Source organism: Argopecten irradians, chromosome 7 (assembly GCF_041381155.1).
Source record: "Argopecten irradians isolate NY chromosome 7, Ai_NY, whole genome shotgun sequence".
In the NCBI taxonomy this organism is placed as follows: Eukaryota; Metazoa; Mollusca; class Bivalvia; order Pectinida; family Pectinidae; genus Argopecten; species Argopecten irradians.
The window spans coordinates 37,757,663-37,766,356 of record NC_091140.1 but is presented as its reverse complement, the minus strand read 5'-3'; the positions used below and the strand labels follow the sequence as shown (position 1 = coordinate 37,766,356).

The window sequence follows — 8,694 nt, the reverse complement described above, 5'->3', positions numbered from 1 at the left end:
TTACTAATAATTTGGATTTTTTTTTATTTTGTGAAATAAATAGCATAACTAGGTCGCTAGGTGCACTTCAGTTCAGAGACGTTTTTCAGACATTCAGACTGATAGAAATAATAATCAACTCTTTTGAAGTTATAAAAACAATAATTATCAGAGTAAAAACACGTTATTAGTTGTCTAACTATTATTTTAGACATATGCAAAGAGTTTTTCTCTGTATTAACGATTTTGCTTTCATACCTACGGGTGTAATACTGGCTGGTCTTGGGCAATACACTCATGCCGCCTGATGCAGTATTGCATGGCTAACCATGCAATAAAGCCTCGTGACGTCACGGCATCAACAAAATTTCTATTTCCTCGGTAAAATTTTAACATTTTTTTCACAAGCTTAACTGGTTTTATAATAAAAGATGCAAACAACGGAATTTTTGTTGAAAATATCACGTAATATTTCAAAAATTGACTTTCAGCCGTGGATTTCTTCGAATTTATTTAAAAATGGCGGGATATTATAGTTGTAAAATTGCAATAAAACGTCGAGGTATGAAAGAAAAATATTCTTTCATAAGTGGATATCATGTGTTTTTCATGAATTTGAATGACGACTCTCTCAGAACTTTGATTGGTAATCGATATTCTTCAAGGGGAATAACTCACCAAATTCTGAGAAATTGATCGAGGAAAATATTTTTTATAATAGTTTATATATAACGTATATATAATAATAATGATGAAAATATATGAGGTGTCAAATGACTATAGATAATCAATTTAGCCCTATGACTATAGACCTATCAACATAACTTTTTTTAGTTATCGCCCTTTGTAAAGCGATAGTGGCGCCGGGAGTAAAGCAACTTCCGGTTTATATGGACAGAGCATTACATGGTAGTAGATCTATGTCAGCTGATCTTTAGCGTAAAACACTTTTATTACACAATTTTAGAGGTACATGTATGTTACATTTGGATCTTGAACTGTTTGTTAAACCACGTGAAAGTATATCGTTAACTGTCAGGTCGTATTTACTATAAAAACTAACGAATCAAAGTCGCCGGTAACGTGATAATGGCGGTATTACACTGTACATATATGTACCTTTCGCGTAGATACATTATTGTTGACTGTAATTTGACAGCTGTATTTTATGTACAAATGTAACTTCTACATATCCTATTTGTTTGTAAGCATTTGTGATTTAATTCTAACACTTAAAAGTAGCCGTTTTCAGTGAAATATATCAAGAAATATAGTGTCTTCGACCATACCACATGTAGGAGTTTGAAGTCTCACCATTTGTATACATGTACGGTTCTTGATAGAATGGCCACAAGTATCTAGAATACAAAAAAATCACTAAAATTAGACTTGATTATTTTTGTCTCTACTACATGCCTGAATCTAGAACCTAAGTTTTAAACTAGGGGGAGATAACGTAGTAAAGAACTCTGATGAATAAGTCTTATCAGCAACTTAAGGTCTGGTGGCCAGGATAGGTTCTTGATAATATGTAGACCTACAGTATCGACATAAAAATATCCCTCTATGCTATATAATACTATATGCTTATGCTAATTATTATTGACAGAATGTCAAACTTATGCGTTTGAACTGAAAGTATTTAATGTCACCGTAACAACATTTTGTTAAATTGTGTTAATATGTATTGTGTATATATGTAAACATTTCCCACTATTATAAGCATATATTGGAACAGACTACAAATATGAACCTGTAGACTGAATTTGTCTTCTACTAAACCATCTGAAAACATGCTTGATTTAAATATTTAATCTTAAATCTAAATTCCTACAGAGTCTAAACCACCGAGTTCTTTTTTTAAACGTTGATATTTAATGCTTCAATTTCAGTGATCAGTGGATGTATTACCACATGTTAATATCACCATGATTTAATACAGTCTCGAGAAAGATGGAAGACGTAGGGTAGGACTCATAAAGTCGAATGGACCCTCTACTGAAACTTTTAATATCGGCCACGCCCACTTAAAAACTGATCGTAAAGGTGGGGAAACTATCCAATTTTTACGAGTAAAAAAACATACATATATGAAAATATGCAGTCCAAACAGTATTACCAACTACACAGCAAAGAAACGTGTCACAAATCGGGAAAATCACTTCAAAGTTACTCAAATATGCAGGTAGTTGTAAGCTTTTTCTATATTGCGTAATGAAAACCGGAAGTGTCTTTACTCCGATTACGGGGAGGATAACTTCAAGGCAGATTGATGTTGATAGATCTATAGCGTAATCAGTTTGATCAAGTTTTTTTTTCAATTTTTTTTTTTCTGTTTTCAAATTAATGTGTCGTAAAAATTCAGCAAAAATGGTAATTTCGTTGCAAGAATCCTATCTGGATTCTGGGCTACTTGTTTTAGTAAGTAGAGCTAGTCTACTAGGTTTTATATATTCTAAATTTAAAATACTGAACCAATAATTTCATTTCATTTTAGAAAATATATACAAGAATAATAAATAGGTTTATACCGAATGCCTAATTATCATAAATATTTTACATGGGATTCACAATACATATATTAAATAAGACAACGACCGCCCCCCAACACTCTTCTAAAATTCTAAAAAAGAAAAAATACTATAGCAAGACTATCCTTTTGATCTCACTCAAACATGACATGTATTTCCCATAATGTTTTATCCTGAAGCCTGAATTTCCATTGCATCGTGTTCCAAATTGAGTTAATCCACATCGTTATCCGAAATTTGCTGCTGACCAGCACTTTCTTGATCAGGTTCTTGTTCCTATGATAAACGAGAAAGGACATGCACAGTGAAGAAAATCTACATAGAAATAATAGCTTGCAGTTACATATTGAATTGGATATGGTTTTATACATACTTCATATCAGCAATGGAATATGTTCCTATACATACCCGCTTTACCGGATATGTTTCCTCAGCCTGGGACTCACATCGATTCATTGTCATTTTCTCAAAGACAACCCTGTATCTAAAAAGAACACAAGAAAGTGTAATCAATCTTTGTTTTTTCAAAATTTCAATCTACGTAAACTGAAAATGTTCCTATATCTGTCGTTTTTTTGTAATGGTTATTAGGCATTGCCACTTTTTGTAATTAGATATGATACATGTATGATGCATATATCGAAACTGTAAACGTAATTATTATATGATGCAGACATAATAATCTAACACTAGAATTGTTTTATATTCCAACGTGGTTGCATGATGAATGTACTTTCAATGTATTATAGATTTGAAGCACATCCAGCCTGTTTCAACTAGAATTGTCGCCAGAGTGGATGACTAATACTCCCTGATGCAAAAATTTAGGAATAATTCTCCGTTAATAGGGGACATTATAGACCCCTATATAGTTTACTCCACTTGCCTAAAAGTCAGGGTTCTAGGTACCAAATTTTATCAAAATATATCAAGGAGTTTAGGAGGAGTTCGCCGGACAAAAATGTGTCAGACGGACGGACGGACACCGATTCCTATATGCATCTCCCTTAACTTCGTTGCGGGGATATACATATCAGAAATTGTACTTGTTTGTCATATGAATTATCACTACAAATATATTACAAAATTATGCTTTTGTAATATAACATATATGTGTAATTTGCGTACACTTCAAATATTTTCTTCTTCATTGCTGTTCTGAAATTATTGTGATATTTTATTTCATGAAAATTTTAATTATTGATTAGCCTTAAACTTAAAATCTTGCACGGGGTACTTGCTTGTAGCTTTTTATCTATTTGGTGCGTCATATGGTGTCATCTACAATCAGGTTTGCAGATAGAATGGGTAAAAGGTCAAGCATGTTCGAACAGAGCATGTACATGGTACACGAAATGGGGACACGTCCAACCAAAGCATAGGCCTTATACCAGTGAATCATGGGTAAACATTTCAATGTCACTGTTGTTTTTATTTTATTTCCTTTTTATTTTTATTTTTTTTATTTTTATCTTTTTTTTCAAGATATAAACATGTTAAAACAAATATTTGAATCGCTGATTGAGGCATTATAATAAATATATGAATGTAGAATAGATGAAATGTACAATGTTTAAGGTATGTGCGTTAGGTGATGGTAGGTGGGCGTGAAAATAAAGAAAACAAATTAAAAGATATATGAGGATCTTGCAAATATTTCAAATATAGAACAAATATAATCAAAATACCTTCAGTCCAGTGACTTGATAAGGTAAAAGATACGACTGTTCGACAAGGATAATTAAACTAATATTTATTTATTGTCATTCAAAAACAATCTCTGCTTGATCCTAATATCGATAACTCATTGTAATTTATAATTGATGGTTTGTTCAGAATTTAAAAGTTTTTGTATGCAATTATAAGTGAATAAAAGCTACCATGATTTTCCAAACTGAAGTTTTTAAATTACAAAAATATCTATTGATATCATTTACTATAAAAGTGGAATTACGGGAGGATTCGAAAATGTCGCTTAATTAGCTTTCTCTAAAACTTCGCAATTACATATACGCGCGAACTTATTATCAAGTGCAAATTTTACATTTGAATAATTTCATTATTCTGATGTAGATGCTCATCGTAGAAATGGACATAATATGGACACAGCACGAACAGTTTGAAAGCTGAAAAAGTGAGAAACCATCATCTATGTTAAAATACACAGTATTTGCCTTAACGACGTTAGATTAGGCCGATATGTGATTCCTTTCTAATAAATTTGCTGTTTTGACAAATGTATTAACTATATATTTTCATTTAATCATACTTTATAAGATAATTTATTTTTAATGAAACAAATTACAACCGCTCTGTTGCAGAAACATTCTTAGCTGTACATGCAGACCTTGCGTGATTTCTAATCTCCAGTTTGTATTATCGCCGTTGATTGAGTTATGTAAGCAGCCTTGATAGTTATGTCAGGGGCGATTTCCTAACAGATTAGTAACGTTATTAATGTAATATCAACTGTGTCAAGGCGACGCGTGGTCCAGACAGCTTATCACTGATATATGTATGTTGGTTAATTATCAATTACATAATCTATTGTTCCCATATTCATTATCAATAATTGTTGTTATTCTTTATTATAATTGTTTATAAATCATTCATTTTTCTATTTTATTTTTGATTTTGAATTTTTGTTTATCTATTTTAAAACACTTTTTAATTCTTTTTTTTTTTTTTTTTTTTTTTTTTACAAGTTCAAACAGTTTTAATCTCGTTCTGAGGTTATAATCCTAATCATATTTACATTTTTTTTTTTTTTTACAGGAAAATTTTTATTTCAGACACACAAAATGTACAACATGTATATAAATGGTATATAAATACAAATTTTGTTTAACAATAATATTTTTATCAATTTGTCACCATTAATTCCCTTCAAAGATTATTGCTTATTAAACATATTGTAATAAAGTTAATGTATTTGAATATATAAATTAAAAGTTTGTCTCATTTGCAATACCATGACATTAAAAAATGTGATTTTGGATATTAAATCAAAGATTTTCAAGGGACATAACTCAGACAAAATGCGAATGAACTATGTAATGGATAAATTACTATTTTGCAACATATAAATAATACATCATATATTTTGACTTTTATAGTAGTTTTATAACGAATTTGTCGATGACCATAATAAAGCAAATCGAAATGAAAAAAAAATATTGAGTCGATGACTAGTGTAAACCGGAAGAAGATAACTCTCATAACCGGAAATCATAACGAAAACAACATACACGTGGTTTTTTCGTTGGAGAAGTACCTGTGCGAAGTATTTGTATGTATGTGGAGAAAACAATGGTTTGAACAGATAACTATTTCAGGTGAGTATTATGTACGTCAGTATAAATAGTGTATTTTACTTAATATTGCACAAAAATAATTATTTCCAATATATTATGACACGTGTCGTTCTGTTAATCTTTTTCAGATGAAGTGTACTGTAAAGGACAGCTACATGGAAAGTTATCAAGGACAGTGAAAATTATGGTGAAGGATTAGGAAGATTTGAGTGTGAATCTTGATGTCATTTTACTGAAAACCAACTGGATTTACTATCAAAGTTTCACAGAATATCGGAGTCAAGATTTATTCCGAGGATTTCACAAGCTGATTTTATGAATGTTGGGAGAGGTGATTTGTTGTACTTTTTAGTTCTCATGACTGAGTGTAATTCTCGTCTGAGTGAATGTTCTAGGTTTATTGCTTTTTGTTTACAATTGCTTGTGTAGTAGGCCTTGTAAATGACGTAGCCTATATAAGTAAGTAGAAAGTTAACTCCTTCATATTTTTCATAATCAATTTTATAACCTAACACTATATTTTCCAATGTCACCATTTTTTTGCAATAACCTAGTTTACTGAACATATCGCTGACATGTGCAATAAATGATTTAATATATTTACATTCTACAAAAAAGTGTTTGTAATTTTCTTCAACTCCGCATGTATTACATAGTGGACTATCTTTTATTTTCCATTTATAAAGTAGGTAATTATTTGCCAGAACTCTGTTAATCAGTTTCCATTTAAACATTTTCATTCTATTGTCTTCAAAATGTTTAAAGGTGCACTGAAGGGATTTTCTTAATTTGTGTTCTATCTCGGATTTTTTAAAATGTATAAATGTGTTTTCCCATGATATATATGCAATCGGTCTAACTGATATTTTCTCAATCAGGTTGTTGTATATGATTTTGTTTGTAATTTTAATTATAGGTATTGTTTTTAGTGAGGGTGTCATAACAACTGACAGTTCATAATATTTCTCATTTATGTTGTATTTTGATATATCTGATTTTTTTTTTATTTTTTTTTCTGCCATATTTTAGGTATTGCGTTTTTCAGTATTGATATTTGTGATATCCAATTGTGTTTATCTTGTAACATGTTCGATATTACATTTTCATTTATGTATCCTTCAACATCTAACAGATCTTTTATAGTGATGATATTACTTTTTATCCAATTTTTAAAGATCAATGATCTATTATTATATGTGATGAATTGATTGCCCCATATTATTTGTTTTCCAATATCTGTTATGTTTTTGGGGGGTTTCACATTTCTCCCATTTATGTCTACCCAAGCATTAATGATATTTTGATAGAATTGTGGAATGTTAGAGAAATCTTCTAGTTGTTTTGTGTGTTTTATATTCATTGAAAAAATTAACAAATCTTCTCCAAATTGATTTAAAAATAATCTTGGTATGATTTTCCATTGATTTTCTTCATTGCTTTTTAATTTTTTTATCCATCCTAATTGTATAGTTGTAATATAGGAGTTGAGATCAAGTGTGTTAAGACCTCCTTCGCTATATGATCTGCATAGAGTTTTTCGCTTTACCTTCTCACTTTTACCCTCCCAAATGAAATTGTAAATAATTTTTTCTACTTCTGTTACAATATGTTTTGGTATAGTCAGTACAGATATAAGATAAGATAATTGAGGAATAAGTAATGATTTAACAATTTGTATTTTCCCTATCATTGATAATTTCCTCCTTTTCCATGTATTGACTAATTTATTTATTTTTTCAATCTTACTTTCCCAGTTGATTTGAGATGTTTTAATAGCATTAAGCCCAAAGTATACTCCTAGTGCTTTTATTTCACTTTGTGACCAATCAATTCCTTCAAAGTCATCTTCTGTGTTCATTTTGTTAATTCCTAATTTGAGACCTAGTGATTTTTTTTCTATTTAGGATTAATCCTGAAAGACTACCAAATATCTCTATAGCATTTAGGGCTGCAGTTATGTCTTTTTTATGTTTCAAGAAGAGGGTGGTGTCATCTGCTAGTTGTGAGATTTTAAAATGTCTTTCTTGTGAATTTTTAATTTGGATTCCATGAATATTGATATCTTGTCTCATTTTCATTGATAATGTCTCGACTGTTATTACAAAAAGTAGAGCTGATAACGGACATCCTTGACGGATTCCGCGCATAATCTTTACTGGTTCTGATAGCCATCCATTGTTTGTTATTATGCAATATATATCACTGTATAGGACTGAAACCCATTTCATAAAACTTTCTTTAAATCCAAATTTTTTCAAAGTATGAAACATAAATTCCCATTCTATTGAATCAAATGCCTTGGCAAAATCTAAAAATAGTATAGATCCAGTAATATTAAATTTCTCGGCATATTCTATTATATCCTGAATAAGTCTAATGCTATATCTTATGTCGCGCCCTTTGATAAAGCCATTCTGATCAGTATTTATTATTTTAGGTAGGATGGGTTTTATTCTTTCAGATAGACAATGAGCTAATATCTTATAATCTATATTTAGAAGTGTCAATGGTCGCCAATTATTTAAGTCTAATGGATCATTTTTTTTAAACATTAATGATAATATTCCTACTCTCTGTGAATATGCTAGTTGATTTTGTAAATAGCCTTCATTTAGACAATCTATTAAACATTTCTTTTAAATGTGGCCAAAATATTTTGTAAAATTCTATTGTTAATCCATCTGAGCCTGGAGCTTTGTTTAATTTCATCTTATTTATAGCTATATAGCATTCATTTTCAATTAATAAACCTTCACATTTATTGCTATCTTCCTCAGATAGTATCGTTTCAAAATTTATTGAACCTAAATACTGCTTTATGTCATCTACATTTGGGTTTTTTGATGTATACATTTTTTCATAGAACTGTT

At 30.1% G+C, this 8,694-nt stretch overlaps 2 long non-coding RNA genes across 2 annotated transcripts; one reads left to right on the top strand and one right to left on the bottom strand.

The window, feature by feature from the left end:
• LOC138328339 (uncharacterized) lies at window positions 1-2,995 on the bottom strand. The gene is made up of 2 exons (XR_011209196.1): window positions 2,919-2,995; window positions 1-2,786 (listed from the first exon to the last, which is right to left on the bottom strand). It is a non-coding gene; the product is annotated as an uncharacterized lncRNA (long non-coding RNA).
• A 1,652-nt stretch (window positions 2,996-4,647) lies between these two features.
• On the top strand, window positions 4,648-6,110 carry LOC138328341 (uncharacterized). Its single transcript, XR_011209197.1, has 2 exons — window positions 4,648-5,845; window positions 5,953-6,110. It is a non-coding gene; the product is annotated as an uncharacterized lncRNA (long non-coding RNA).
• The last annotated feature ends 2,584 nt before the right edge of the window (window positions 6,111-8,694 follow it).